Below are 13,750 nucleotides of genomic sequence, written 5' to 3'. Positions count from 1 at the left end.
CTGAGTTTCCTCATCTGGGAAATGGGAATTTAGTCCCCTCCCTTGCACTGTTTACCCCAGATTCAGCAAAGCGCAATGTTTACATTATTACTCAAGTCAATTAATGTGCAAACCTGCTGGGATCAAGAGGAAAACGTGTATTAATTTACAAAATAGTCACAAGTAACATCAACAAGTGGGAGGCAATAACTGTTTTAGGAACTGTATGTATCTTTGAGCAGTTATTTCATCTTCGTGAAATTAAGCTTATTATTTCTATGTATTTTTCTACATAGAACTTCTACAGAAAATTCATCACTTATTCTTTAATTTTCTCAAAATAACATACAGACATGATCTTAAAAGTTAAATAGTAACACTAGCCTTTAATGAAATCAGAAGTCATTTCATTCCAAAGTCTCTGTCTCACACACACACCCTACCGGTACACTTCTGCTCTGGCTCCCTGAGACAACTTTCATCTTTTCTGTTTCTCTGGAACTTACCATGATATTCCTAAATCATAGCCTTATACTGATTGTAGCATATCGCAAAAAGTGCCCACAAGTGAGAACTTGTAGTTTCAGCGCTCTCGTGTAAAGACGTTAGAGATCGTCACCCCCGTCTTGTAACAAGAAGACGCCGGAAAAACTGAATCAACGTGGGTTGGTTTCTTTGTTTTTGAACTCATTGGTTGGAGAACTGAGGTTGCAGGGCAAACCACCACCCGAAAGGCAGATGCAGCGAGTCACAACCAAGATCTGCTTACCTGGCACAGATGCTTGTCGAACCATAAACACAGAACACCTAAAGGGTAAATTTGCTAAATTGCTTACAGCTGAGCGTGGACTGGTACACGCGCGTAAGGGGGCCTCCACGTGTTCGTGGGCTTTACCTCCAGGGAAAATGTTCCCTGGCCCAGGCAGTGCGGAGCGACGGCGTAAGCCCCGGGGTCAGAAGCAGCTGCGTGGAAACTCTGCACCCCACCCCTGCCGCAGAAGCTGTGCAGCGCCGGGCGGGTGCGTGCGGGGTGGATCCGTGACGATGCTCTCGGCGCCCAGGAGGAGCGTGAAGCGCGAGGCCAGGACGAGAAGTGTCGGTGCTGCTGCTTCCTGCACAGCCTGCAGCTGCGATCCGGAACTCACAGGTGTGCAGGGGCCCCGGCTCAAATTGAACGGCGCCGCAGTGGCAGCCCCCGGTGTAGCGCGCGGGGCCTGGGTGCTCGAGGGTGTCCAGCAGGAACGTAGCGCTCCCCTCGCAGCTGAGGCTCCGCGGCTTCCTGAACGTCTCCCAGCGCTCCCGCTGCGCGCCCAGGTCCATCTCCTTGGGGGACAGGGCGGTGCCTATAGCTGTGGCTCTTTGGAGTCGTCTTCCTTGGCCTGCTGGTTTTCTTTCAGTAGTGCTCTCTGCCGCCGCCAGGCTTCTGACCCCGGCATGGACAAGGGGGCGGCCGTGCGCACCTGGCGCTGTGACCCAAGTGGCTGCGCTGGAGGGGGCGGTGAGGGTGAGGGTGAGGCTGAGGGTGGGGATGGGAGTCGGGGGGCAGGGAGCAAGGGGAGCAGGGATCCCTGGGCCGCTCTCGACTGTGCGGTTGGGCGGCAGTTCTCTTCCTCACACTGCCTCAGTGTATGGCATCCTCGGCCATAAACGCAAATCTGGCTAAATCTTCACCCTGCAGTGCAGATTGGGTGGGGGCGGGGGGGGGGGGTGGCTGCTCAGGTTCTAAGAATTTACCGGGCCACCCTTTTGTCTGCACTACCAAGACTGGCCACTTGTTGAAAGTGAGGCCAAGAGACGCCCCCCCAACCCCACCCCCACCCCCAATCCCCGATCCTAAAATAGCTGTACTGGCATAAAATATTGGCGAACTGTATCTGTAGCCCTTTCTCCTAAGAGATCTTTTTACGTCGTCCGTCGACACCTGGACGTTGCCTGTATCCATGCTCATTCTGTTACATACCTGCCCTGCGACCATGGAAATGGTCCTGGAGTTCTCTCGGTCCCAGTAATCTCATATGAGAAAAGGAGAATAATATGCCATATTCCGAGTGTAGTGGGGAGTAAATTCAAAGACATGTTTGAAGTATTTAATACAGCAGAAAGGAATGGGGTTTATTATATTATTGCTAAATTCATTTTCCAATAATTTCCTAAGTTTCTAAAATTTTCATTGGATTTATTTTTCGTTTTCCTCTATGCCAAGACTCAGGAAGTGTTCTGCATGCTGGACGGGTAAAAGCCAACTTAACTTGATTCTTTCCCTCAGGTATCTCACAGTCTAGTGTAGCAGGCAGACAGACAAACGGACAAACTACATGAAAGGGCTTAACGTGGAGAATGAGCAGTCTTTTAGGGGTATCATGAGAATGCAAAGGAGAGACACAAAGGAAGAAGCTGCAGACTGGGATGGACTGGGGGATGAGTGGCCAAAGAAGAAACAGGATACCTGAGAGAGCCGTCTCCTTGTGTGTGTGAAGGAGCTCATCTGTACTCGACAATTCCGCTAGCCTGTGGGTTCACACCCTTGATTCTGTCAGTGTAACCCTGAACGACATCTATGCCATTCACCTAGAAAGTTAACAGCAAGAGCAGGGGACTCGAGGAACACGGACGAAGGCCACTTGGAAGTATTACTCAGCTTATTTTTCAAATGAGGGAACTGAGGCACAGAGAGGGTCAGAACTTCCCATGGTCACACTGGGAGTTAGTAATAAAGCTGATGCGAACCAGGCAGCCTGAGCCCAGAGTGTGCCCAGTGAGTCACTTCACTGCGTGGAGGAGGACACAGGAGCTTGGCTGGGCCCCTCAGCTATGAAGGTGGCAGCGGAGATTCGAGCCCAAGTCTGTGTGACTTCAAAGCCCCCTACTCTAAACGCCCCTGTTCTTCTGCCTCACTTATGCTCAGTTAAATGGTAGCTGCTTTTCCCACTCTACTTCATTGACACTGTACAGCGCAAAGTTGTTTATTAAACACCTACTGTACAATGGGGCTAGAGAGAATTATTAGAGACAGGGAGTGGGAGGGGAGTGGGAGGGAGGGAGGGAGGGAGCAACACGGAAGCAACTGTTATTCCAACAAACACTACTATCACTGAGGTCAGTAGCCACCAGGTGTCCTCCAGACAGGTGGGGCAGGCAGAACTGCTATACTACTCTCAAGGCCTTTAGAGGAGAAGCAGCTGAATCCTGCCCCCCTTTCTAAGATCAGTTTCTCTCCAGATGAGTGTCTGGGTTTTCACACGCTTGATAACTTCACAACGTTCACTGAAGGCTGAGTTAGGCCTCATGGTCAAGAAAGAAATTGGGATTCTGTAATAGTTTCCTACAGCAGCTGTTGTGCAATAAGAATAGGTTCCTATTGTGATAACAAATTATCGCAATCTTAATGTCTTGAAACAACACAAATTTATTATTTGAGAGTTCTAGAGGTCAGAAGTCTAAATGAGTCCACAGGGCTGCGTCCCCTTTGGAGGCTCTAGGCGAGAATCTGTTTCTTGCCTTTTGCAGCTTCTAAAGGCTGCCTACCCCTTCCTCCATCTTCAAAGCCCAGTAGCATAGCATCTTTTCTCTCTCTCTCTCTCTCTCTCTCTCTCTCTCTCTCTCTCTCTCTCTCTCTCTCTCTCTCTCCCTCTCCCCCTCCCTCCCTCCCTCTCTCCCTCTCTCCCTCTCTCCCTCTCTCCCTCTCTCCCTCTCTCCCTCTCTCTCTCTCTCTCTCTCTCTCTCTCTCTCTCTCTCTCTCTCTCTCATCTCTCGCTCTCTTGCTCTCCCGCTCTCTCTCTCATTGTCTCAGCCAGACTGAGATCAGACCTCTCCCTGCCAAGCCTTCCCACAGCCAAACCCTGACCCATGGGGACAGATGTGGCCTACGGAACAGGGGAAGTTTACCCCAGTGAGATAAATAAGCCGGACAGTCTAGGTCGTACCTGAAGGTGGGCTATTCTGATCCAGATCCTTACAAATCCTGCCCCACCAAGAGGCAGAGTACAAAAGAGAAATACTGAAAGCAGACTACCCCTTGTGTGTGGGGAGTCTTGCTAACTCCTTCCTGGGGGGCCCCCTTTGCTTTTCTTCCTCTTATTCCCCTTTCACGTCTAAGCTAGGATGTCATTTCCTCTAGGAAAACTTCCATGGCTCCCCACCTGAATCTTGGATTGCTGCCCCACCTATTGTTCTCATAGTACCCTCTGTTTCCTCTGTCATATTCCTAATATCTGTTACTTATATTTTTAAATGTAATTTTAAATTATGACATAGTTTTATTTTCAGAATGCTTATTTAACTATATATTTATGAGTTATCTGGTTCTTTTTGGTAGGCGGTTAACTTGGCTGAAGTCAAACTGAAATTTCCATCTCCCATGTGGTGTAGTCACTGCTCGAATAGCAGTTCAGGCTTTTTGGCCCTTCTTTTTTGTTTCATTTTTATTTATTTATTTTTGAAAAATACAAATTATGTATATTTAATGTGTACAACGTAAACTTTAGACATATGTATACGTTGTGAAAAGATTACCACAATCAAACCAATTAACATATGTCACCTCCCATAGTTACCTTTTTTTGCGTGTGTCTGCTGAAAACGCCTGAGTTCTACTCTCTTAGCAAGTTTCACGTATACAATACATTATTATTACCTATAATCTCCATACTGTACATTAGATCACCAGAACTTATTCATCTTATAACTGAAAGGATGCACCCTTTGATCAATATATTCCCTTTCCCTTTCCCACCTACCACCCAGCCTCTGGTAACGACTATTCAACTGTTTTTTTAGATTCCACATGTAAGTGAAATCATAGGATATTTGTCTTTCTGTGTCTGACTTATTTCACTTAGCGTAATGTCCTCCAGGTTCATCTATGCTGTCACAAATGGCAGGATTTCTTTCTTTTTTAAGACTGAATAATATTCCAGTGTGTGTGTGTGTGTGTCTCACATTTTTTTATCCATTCACCTGTCAATGGACACTTAGGTTGTTTCCACACCTTGGCTATTGTGAATAAGGCTGCAGTGGACATCGGGGTGCAGATATCTCTTCGAGATAGTGATTTTATTTCCTTTGAATTTATACCCAGAAGTGGGATTGCTGGATCACATAGTAGTTATATTTTTCACTTTTTGAGGAAACTCCATACTGATTTTCATAGTGGCTGAACCAATTTACAATCCCACCAATCGTCCACAAGGGTTCACTTTTCTCCACATCCTTGCCAACACTTGTTATTGCTTGAGTTTTTGATAATAGCCATCCTAACAGGTGTGAAGTGATATCTCATTGTGGTTTTGATTTGCATTTCTCTGAAGATTAGTGATGCTGAGCACCTTTTAATGTACCCGTCGGCTATTTGTATGTCCTCTTTGGAAAAATGTATATTCAGGTCCTTTGCCCATTTTTAGTTGGCTTATTTGTTTTTTTGGCGATGGAGTTATATGAGTTCCTTATATATTTTGGATATTAATGCCTTATCAGATATGGTTTGAAAATATTTTCTTCCATTCTGTAAGTTGCCTTTTCATTTTTATTTTTTTTTTTTTGGTTTGATTGTTTCCTTTGCTGTGCAGAAACGTTTTAGTTCGATGTAGTCCAACCTGCTTATTCTTGCTTTGGTTGCCTGTGCTTTTGGTGCCAAATCCAAAAATCATTGCTAAGACCAATGTCAAGGAGCTTACCCCCTATGTTTTCTTCCAGGAATTTTAGGGTTTCGGGTCTTACATCTAAGACTTTAATCCATTTTGAGTTGATTTTTGTGTATGGGGTAAGGTAAGGGTCCAATTTCATTCTTTTGTCTGTGGATGTCCAGTTTTCTCAGCACCATTTGTTGAAGAGACTATCCTTTCCCCATTGGGCATTTTTGGTTCCCCTGTCAAATATTCGTTGACCCTATATGCGTGCATTTGCTTTGGGGCTCTTTATTCTGCCCCATTGGTCTGTGTGTCTGTTTTTATGCCAGTGCCACATGGTTTCGATGCCTCAGGCTTTGTTATTCTTGCTCAAGATTGCCTTAGCTACTTGGGGCCTTCTGTGGTTCCACACAAATTGTAGGATTATTCTTTTCTATGTCTGTGAAATGTGCCATTGGAATTTTGAAAGGGGTTGCATTGGATCTGTAGGTTGCTTTGGGTAGAATGGACACTGTGGCAACATTAATTCTTCCAATCCATGAGCACGGAATATGTTTCCATTTATTTGTGTCTTCTTCAGTTTGTCTCATGGATGTTTTATAGTTCTCAGTGTACAGATCTTTAACCTCCTGGTTACATTTATTCCTAAGTATTTTATTCTTTTTGATGCTCCTCTAAATGGGATTGTTTCCTTAAGGGCTTTTTGTATAGCTCATTGGTAGTATATAGAAATGCAACTGATGTTTCGTATATTGATTTTGTAGCCCGCAACTTTGCTGAATTCATTTATTAGTCTCAACAGTTGTTTGGGAGAATCTTCAGGGATTTCTAGATATAAGGTTGCGTCACCTGCAAACAGAGACAGTTTTACTTCTTCCTTTATGGTTTGGATGGCTTTTATTTCTTTTTCTTGCCTAACTGCTCTGGCTAGGACTTCTAGTACTATGTTGAACAGAAGTGGTGAGAGTGGGCACCCTTGTCTTATTCCTAGTCTTACAGGAAAAGCTTTCAGCTTTTCCCCATTGAGTGTGATGTTAGCTGTCATATATGCTTTTATTTTGCTGAGATGCATTCCTTCTGTACCTAATTTCTTGAAAGTTTTTATCATGAAAGGATGTTGAATTGCGTCAAATGCTTTTTCTGCATCTATTGAGAGGATCGTGTGATTTTTACCCTTCATACTGATGATGTGGTGTATCACATTTATTGATTTGCATATGTGGAAGCACCGTTGTATCCCAGGGGTAAGGTCAACTTGACCATGTTATGTATTGCTTTTAATGTGCTGTTGAATTTAGTTTCCTAGTATTTTATTGAATATTTTTGCATCTAGGCTCATCAGGGATATTGTCTTATAATTTTCTTTTCTTGTAGTGTCCTTGTCTGGCTTTGTTATCAGGGTAATGCTAGCCTTGTAAAATGAGTTTGGAAATTTTCCCTCCTCCTCTTCAAGTTTTTGGAAGAGTTTTATAAGGATTGGTATTAATTCTTCCTTAAATGTTTACTAGAATTCACCAGTGAAGCCATCTGGTCCTGGGTCCTTCTTTGTTGGGCGATTGTTGATTGCCGATTCAATCTCGTTACTGGTTATTGGTCTGCTCAAATTTTCTATTCCTTCATTTTGGTGTTGATAGTTTGTGTGTTTCTAGGAACTTGTCCATTTGTTCTAGGTCATCCCATGTGTTGGCATAAAGTTGTTCACAGTAGTCTCTTATGACCGTTTATATTTTTGTGGTATCGGTTTTAATGTATCGTTTTTTATTTCTGATTTTATTTATTTGAGTCTTCTATCTTTTTTTGTTTTTTGAGTCTACCCAAAGGTTTGTCAACGTTGTTTACCTTTCAAACAAATACCTCATAATTTCATTGATCTCTTCCATTGTTTTCCTAGTCTTTATTTCATTTATTTCTGCTCTGATCTTTGTTATTTCTTTCATGTTGTTGACTGACTTTGGGCTTAGTTTGTTCTTTGTTTCCACGTTCCTTGAGGGGTAAAGTCAGGTAGTTTATTTGAGGTCTTTCACTTTCCCTTAATGTAGGCATCTATTGCTATAAACTTCCCTCTTAGAACTGCTTTTACTGCATGCTGTAAGTGTTGGTACGCTGTGTTTCCATTTTTTTCTTTTTCAAGATATTTTTTGATTTCCCTTTTGATTTCTTCTTTGACCCATTGGTTGTTCAGGAGTATGTTGTTTAATTTTCACCTATTTGTGAAATTTCCTGCTTTCCTCTTGTTTTTGACTTCCAGTTTTGTACCATTATGGTCAGAAATGATACTTGGTATGCTTTCAATCCTTTTAAGTTTTCTAAGACTTTTTGGCCAGCCCTGGTGGTCTAGTGGTTCAGAGTGAATGCTCTCACTGCCCTGGCTCAGGTTTGTTTCCCAGTCAGAGAACCATAGCACCCGTCTGTTGGTTGTCATACTGTGGCAGCTGTGTGTTGCTGTGATGCTGAAAGCTATGCCACCAGAATTTCAAATACTAGCAGGGTCACCCATGGTGGACAGTTTTCAGTAGAGCTTCCAGACTAAGACAAACTAGGAAGAAGGAGCTGGCCACCCACTTTTGAAAAACTTGGCTTGGAAAGCTCTGTTAATTAGCAACAGAACATTGTCTGATATAGTGCCGGGAGGTGAGAGGATGGCACAAAAATACTGGTCAGGCTTCCACTCTGTTGTACACAGGACTGCTAGCGGTTGGAATTGACTTGACGGTGACAACAATAAAAGACTTCTTTTGTGGCCTAACATATAATCTATCCTGGAAAGTGTTCTGTGAATGCTTGAGAAGAATGTGTATTCTGCTGCTGTTAAATGGAATGTTCCGTATGTGTCTGTCATGTCCATTTGGTCTAAAGAGTAGTTGAGGTCCAGTGATTCCCCATTGATTTTCTGGATGATCTATCCACTGTGGAAAGTGGGATAATGTGGTCCCCTTCTATTATTGTATTGCTTTCTATTTCTCCCTTCAGCTAACATTTGCTTTGTATATTTAGAAGCTTGGATGCTGGGGCATATATATTCGCTACTGTTATTTCCTCTTATGAATTGATCCCTTTATCATTTTATAATAACCATATGTGTTATACGGTTTTTGATGTAAAGTGTATTTTGTCTGATATAACTGTAGGCACCCCTGGTCTCTTTAGGTTTCCATTTGCGTGGAATATCTTTTTCCATCCCTTCACTTTCAGATACGTGTGTTCTTAAAGGTGAAGTGAGTCTCTTGCAGGCAGCATGTAGCTGGGTCTTGTTTTTTCATTCAATCAGCCACTCTATGTCTTTTGATTGGAAAACTCAATCCATTTACTTTTAAAGTAATTATTGATAGATAGGGACTTACTATTGCTATTTTGTTCATTGTTTCCTGGATGTTTTATAGATCCTTTCTTCCTCTCCTATTCACTTGTTCTCTTCTTTTGTGATTTTGATTTGATGATTTTCTATAGTGGTATGCTTTGATCCCTTTCTCTTTCTCTTTTGTGACTCTACTGTAGACTTTTTCTTTGTGGTGACCACGGAGCTCACATAAAATATCTTATAGTTATAACAGTCTATGTTAAACTGATAACAACTTAACTTTACATATAAAAGCTCAACACTTTTACCACCCCCCCCAAATATAATGTTTTTGTTATCACAATTTACATCTTTTTGTATTGCGTATCCATTAACAAATTATGTTGCTGAGGTATTTTTAATTCTTTTGTATTTTAACCTTTATGCTAGAGTTATGTGATTTACACAGCACCATTACAATATTAGTGTATTCTGAGTCTTACTCTATATTTTCATATGTTTTCATGTTACTAGTTAGCATCCTTTCTTTCAGCTTGGACAACTCCGTTTATCATTTCTTGTAAGGTAGGTAGCGTTGATGAACTCTTTCAGCTTTAGTCTGTCTGGGAACTTTTGTCTCTCTCTCTCTCCTTCAATTCTGAAGGTTAGCTTTGCTGGGTAAAGTATTCTTGGTTGGCAGCTTTTTTCTTTTAACACTTTTAATATATAATCCCACTCTGTCCAGGCCTGCAAGGTTTCTGCTAAGAAATCTGCTGATAGTCTGATGGAGATTCCCTTGTTTATGATGAGCTTCTTTTCTCTTGCTGCTTTCAGGTTTCTCTCTTTGTCTTTGATTTTTGACAGTGTTATTATAACATGTCTTGGTGAAGTCTTCCTTGCGTTGAACATGGTTGGGGACCTTTGAGCTTCACGTGCGTGGATGTCCATTTCTTTCCCCAGATTTTGGAAGTTTTCAGCCATTATTTCTTTAAAAAGGCTTCCTGCTCCCTTCTCCCTCTCTTCCCTTTTTTGGATTCCGATCATGCGAATATTGTTTTGTTTGATGGTGTCACATAAGCCCCACAGCTTTCTTCATTTCTGCTCATTTTTCTTTTTGTTCTTCTCACTGGATAATTGTAAATGACTTGCCTTTGTGCTTACTAGTTTTTTCTTTCGCTTGATGGTGTCTGCTGTTGAAACTCTTTATTGCATTTCTTAGTTCATTCATTGTATTTTTCAGCTCCAAGATTTCTGTTTGTTGCTTCTTTATGTTTTCTATCTCTTTCTTGAACGTCTCATTTTGTTCTTGTATTGGTTTCCTGGTTCGGTTAAATTGTTCTCTCTCTTCTCTTGTAGCTCTCTGGGCTTCTTTAGAACAATTATTTTGAATTGTTTTTCAGGCAGTTCACGGGTCTCCATTTCTTTGGGGTCAGTTACTAGAAGTTTATTGTTTTCCTTTGATGGTATCATGTTGCCCTGATTCTTCATGATCCCTGTAGCCTCGCCTAGGTGTCTGTGCATTTGAGGACACGTTCACCTCTTCCAGACTTTATGGACTGACTTCTGTAAGGAAATATCTCCATCTCTGGGTGGGGTCATGCTGGAGTATGTTGTAATCCAAGGTCGTATGGTGTGGCACACCAAGTACAAGGCCATATGGCAGTTCTCATCCAGGGGCCATGGTGTCTTGTTAGCTCAGGCAGCTCGTGTTCAATTCAACACCTGCGTGATTCTTGGTGGCAGGGGCTGCAGGGGGCTTGTGGTGGCTGCAGGGGCTGTTGAGGTCCTTAGCAGCACCTCCAGTTTCAGCAGCGAGGGCTGGTGTCCAGTGACCAGGGCTGTGGCCAACTGTGGGCACAGGAGGAGCTGCAGAGGCCTGGACTGTCAGCATGCACTTTTTTGGCTGCAGGGCCTAGGCGAGGGCACACATACAGCAGTGGGGGCCGGTGACAGGGGTTGGGGGAAGGGGCATGCAGGTACACTGCTGCAGAGGCTAGCAGTGGGTACAAATGGCGATGCAGGTGAATGACGGGATCAGGGCCTAATCCCAGTGCACAAGCGCACGTCGGGGCCTGGGCTGTCGGCATGCCATCATGCATCTGCAGCGGTAACTGCTGGCACATGCATGGTAATGGTAGCTGGTGACAGGAGTCAGGACCAGCAGCCTGCGTGTGGACGGCTGTAGTAGCTGGTTGTGGGTGTGCATGGTGGTGCAGGCCAGTGACAGGAATTGGGGCCAGATTTGGGCCCACAAGCATCTGTGGGGCTTTGGTTGTTGGTATATACTCGTGAGGCTGCATGGGCAAGCTGTGGGCACATGCACAGCAGTGGAGACGAGTGACAGGAGTTGGGCTGGTGGCATGCAGGGGCTAGCTGCAGGCATGTGAGGCAGTGCAGGTCAGTGACAGGAGTCAGGGTCAGGTCTGGGCACACAAGTAGCAGCGGGGCCATGGGCTTTCAGCTTGCATTTATGCAGCTAGCCACTGGTGTGTGCCCAGCCATGAAAGCCAATGATGGAAGTCAGGGCCAGTGGCATGCAGGTGCACAGATGCAGGGGCTAGCTGTAGGCATGTGTGGCAGTGAAGGCTAATGACAGCAGTTGGGGCCAGATCCAGGTGCATGTGTAGCTTCAGGGGACTGGGCTGTTGGCATGCACTCGTGTGTCTGCAGAGGCTAGCCACTGGCACATGCATGGCGATGCAAGCCAGTGACAGGAGTCAGGGCTGGCTCCGGGCACCCGAGCAGCTGCAGAGGCCTGGGCTTTTGGCGTGCACTCATGCAGCTGCTGGGGCTAGCTATGGGCATGCACGCAGTGATGGGGGTTGGCCGTGGGGGCCTAAGCTGGTGCCATGCACACTTGTATCCGCAGAGGCTGGGGTTGGCAGAGATCCCAGGCTGGGACGTCTGTGATGGCATTGGCTGGGGTGGCTCTGATGTGTGGTGGGGAGCAGGTGAGGTCGAACTCAGACAGCTAGTGCCTGTGAACCTGAAAACCTGTGGGGCCCTTAGTGGCAAAATCTGCTGGGGGTCTGCAGTAGCTCTGCTGGCCATTGGTTTCCTCAGCGACAGAATTGCTGGGATCCTCTGCAGAGGAGTCTGCAATAGGGTCCTCAGTGATGAAAGCTGCAGGGGCCTGCTCACCGTATCCTCCAGGGATGTTGAGGTCCTCAGAGGCAAAGGCTATTGGGGTCCTCTGCAGAGCAGGCCCCTGAGAACCATGGGTGCTCCCACTACGTCGCTGATCCTTATAGCCCCTGCCCTTCTTCCTTGTTCCTAGCCATCTCTAGACGTCTGAGCTTTGCTGGTCTCTGTGTGGGATGAAACCAAATGTGAGTCCTTCATGCAGTGCCCTGAAAGGCGGGGGAAGCTGGCCACATACCCTGCTTTCCTTTTCCTGGTGAGGGCAACTCTCTTGAGCCAGGGAGTTCCGTCTTGGCACTGAGCAATGCTGGCATGGGGGATGGCAAAATGATACTGTTTTTCCTATCTTTTCTGTGTGGCTATTCTCAGGTATTTTGTTCCACTGTGTTGCTGAAGCTTCTTAAGTATACCCCTGAGCTCTCCCAAAGTTATTTTTATTTGTGGATAGCTGTCTAATTGTTGTTCTTTGCAGGAGGATGGAGGCTGGGGTCACCCACTCTGGCATCTTGGTGATGTCACTCAATTCCGTTTTTTTAAGCCTTAGTTAGCCAGCTTGGAGTCTGCCCTCGTATTTGGAGTTCAGAGGTCAGCCAAGAATTTTGCAAATATTATGTGAAGAACTTGGCTTCCTCCTCTCTGGCTATTTCTATAGCAGCATTTACCTGCCTCACTTTCTATCTGCTATGGTTTCCCCCCAACATTGCATTCTAGTTTTTCAAGCAATTAAAACTACATATTTTCCGTTTGAGATTTTAGTCACCCTGGAGATAAAGACTGGAACCTGCTCTCAGACTAAAATCCATCAAAAATGGTAAACTCACTCTTCTTAAAAATGTCACTCTCAAAAAGCAAAAATAAAATGAGGCATTACAAAAGGAAAAATTGGTTTATACAATCAACGAATGGACAAATGGACTGAAGAATGATTAAAAGGAGAGTCTCTTTTTTAAAAAAATGTCACTCTCCTCTAATTTCTGACTACTTATGTTCACTCATTGTGCCTTCAGGTAAGCGCGTGCCTCTGTGTGGGTGAATATATATAATTGTTACCTGTGGGAGGGTAGGTCTGATACGAAAATTTCAGCCTAGTATGGCTGAACTTGGTGAATTAATTTTTTTAATTTCCTAAATTTAACAACAAAATAATGCCACATTAAGTACAGAAGAAAAGTATTAGCAACAACCTGAAAAAATTCTTGCTAGTTCTAATCAGAAGAAAGCTGGAGTAGTAATATTAATTTCAGACAAAGGAGACTTCAAAGCAAGGAACATTACTGAGGATAAACAGGAGCATTACATAATGACAGAGGGGTTCATAGTCCAAGAAGACACAATAATCCTTAATGTATATGTGTTTAACAATAGAGTATCAAAATATGGAGCCAAAAGCTGATAGAATGGCAAGGAGAAATAGACAAATCCACTATTACAGCTGGAGACCACAACAACCCTCTATCAATAAACGATACATCCAGCCAGCCTGCAAAAAAATCAGTAAAGGTATAGGTGAACAGAACAGCACCATCAATCAAGTGGATCAAATTGATGTTTATAGCATACTGCGTCTGAGAACATTAGAAAACACATTTTCCTGAAACTCCCATGGAGCATCACTAAGATAGACCACATTCTGGCCCATAAGACACACTCTAACAAATTTAAAGGAATAGAATTCGTACAAAGCATGTTCTCAGACCACAATGGGATTAAACTAGAAATCAGTAGCAGA

General features: G+C 44.1%; 1 long non-coding RNA gene across 2 annotated transcripts in view; it reads left to right on the top strand.

Moving 5' to 3' along the window:
- The first annotated feature begins 213 nt into the window (after nucleotides 1–213).
- The window catches only part of LOC138921993 (uncharacterized), a 54,109-nt gene continuing 40,572 nt past the window's right edge, over nucleotides 214–13,750 (top strand). Inside the window, exon 1 of one of the 2 annotated variants that reach the window (XR_011435065.1) lies at nucleotides 214–1,126. This is a non-coding gene — a long non-coding RNA (uncharacterized lncRNA). The remainder of the gene's footprint in view (nucleotides 1,127–13,750) is intronic. The other variant, XR_011435064.1, reaches the window with a different exon arrangement.

The sequence above is a fragment of the Equus caballus genome, chromosome X (assembly GCF_041296265.1).
Source record: "Equus caballus isolate H_3958 breed thoroughbred chromosome X, TB-T2T, whole genome shotgun sequence".
Taxonomy (NCBI): Eukaryota; Metazoa; Chordata; class Mammalia; order Perissodactyla; family Equidae; genus Equus; species Equus caballus.
This window is presented reverse-complemented; position numbering and strand designations above follow the sequence as displayed.